Source organism: Chrysochloris asiatica, unplaced genomic scaffold, assembly GCF_000296735.1.
Source record: "Chrysochloris asiatica unplaced genomic scaffold, ChrAsi1.0 scaffold00032, whole genome shotgun sequence".
Taxonomy (NCBI): domain Eukaryota; kingdom Metazoa; phylum Chordata; class Mammalia; order Afrosoricida; family Chrysochloridae; genus Chrysochloris; species Chrysochloris asiatica.
The window spans coordinates 24513184-24514787 of NW_006408550.1; the positions used below are offsets into that span (position 1 = coordinate 24513184).

The 1604-nt window shown below is 44.8% G+C and overlaps 1 protein-coding gene across 1 annotated transcript in view; it reads right to left on the bottom strand.

Moving 5' to 3' along the window:
* GRM8 (glutamate receptor, metabotropic 8) overlaps positions 1–1604 on the bottom strand; it is a 1194828-nt gene that overhangs the window by 503709 nt on the left and 689515 nt on the right. The gene's annotated exons all lie outside the window — the stretch shown is intronic.

Consider the following 1604-nt stretch of genomic DNA (forward strand, 5'->3'; position numbering starts at 1 on the left):
TGTTGTTGTTGTTGTTAAGTGCCTTCGAGTCGGAGCCGACCCATAGCGACCCTGTACAGGGTTTCCGAGGGTGTAAATCCTTACGGGATTAGAAAGCCTCATCTTTCTCCCGCGGAGCGGCTGGTAGTTTCGAACCACTGACCTTAAGGTTCGCAGCCCGATTCGTAACCACTACGCTACCAGATATATGCCACAAAGTCTGAGGTTCAAACTCAGCAGCCACTCCTCAGAAAACCTATACAGGGTCTCTATGAGTCAGAATTGACTCAACGGCACTTAACAACAGCACCACAAGGAGATTAGGGTTCTGGTGTGGTGCCATAGGAAAAGCATTGGACCCCACCGTCAGTTTGAACTACAAGGCCGGCGGTCCAAACTCACCAGTCGATCCTCAGAAACCCTATAAAGGGTCTCCATGAATTGGAACTGACTTGATGGCACTTAACAACAACAACTACTAAGAGATAGTTTTAAGAAAGGTAGAAAGGGCGCTATTTCAAGGGCCAATTCCATTACTTACAGACTAAAATCTCTGACGCTTAGTCTCCTGATCTGGGAAATGGGATTCATAATGACCCCTGCCCAGCATATATTATCTTAGAGGAAATACAAGGGGGGTTCAAAAAGCTCATGGAAAAATTCTATTATCTTTTCATTCCATTTTCCCACAAACGTTTTGAAGCCCCACGTATGACAAGAATGCTTCTTCAAAGCAAGGATGGCATAAAGCCTGCTCATTTACGTCATCAGGAAAGACCAATCACACAAAAAGGATACCATGTTTGGTAAAGTGGAGGCTCAGTGTACACAGCGAAAACCTCAAAGAAGGGGACTGACACAATAGCCCCAACAATGAAGGCAAACATGCTAGAGGCCATGAGGATGGTACAGGAACAGTAACATTCCGTTCTGCTATATTGAGGCCCTCATGAGTCACAGCTTCATGAAAACCCATGTGTGAAGCCTGTAGCAGAATTGATGCATTTGAGTTATGGTGTTGGAGAAGAGTATTAAAGGTATCATGAACTGCCCGAAGAACAAACAAATCTGTGTTGGAAGATGTACAGCTAGAAAGCTCCATAAAAGCTAAGATGGCCAGAATTCATCTCTCATACTTCAGACACGTTATCAAGAAGGACCAGTCCTTGGAGAAGGATATCACGCTAGGAAAAGTAGAGGGTCAGTCAAAAATAGAAAGTCCCGTGAGATGGATCGGCACAGTGGCAGCAGCAATGAACTCAAGCATAGCAACTATTGTGAGTATGACACAGGACCGGGTCAGGTTTTGTTCTGTTGTGCACAGTCACCATGAGTAGGAATCAAGTTGATGGCACCTAACAACGGCATGTGTGAAGAGTACAACTGTACACCACAGAGATTTCAAGGTTGTGACCCTTCAGAAGCAGATTCCCAGGACTTATTTCTGAGATGACTTGCTGGGGACAGCATACACAGACCCTGGGTTGATCAGTGGCAGCCCCACTGAACCACCTCTGAATATAATCAGTTTAACCCAGATGCTCTTCTTCCTCCTGAAAGTATATAGGAATGTGATAATTAAGGACAATGTAGCATTTTAGGTATAGATAAATGAAGCCCAGTGC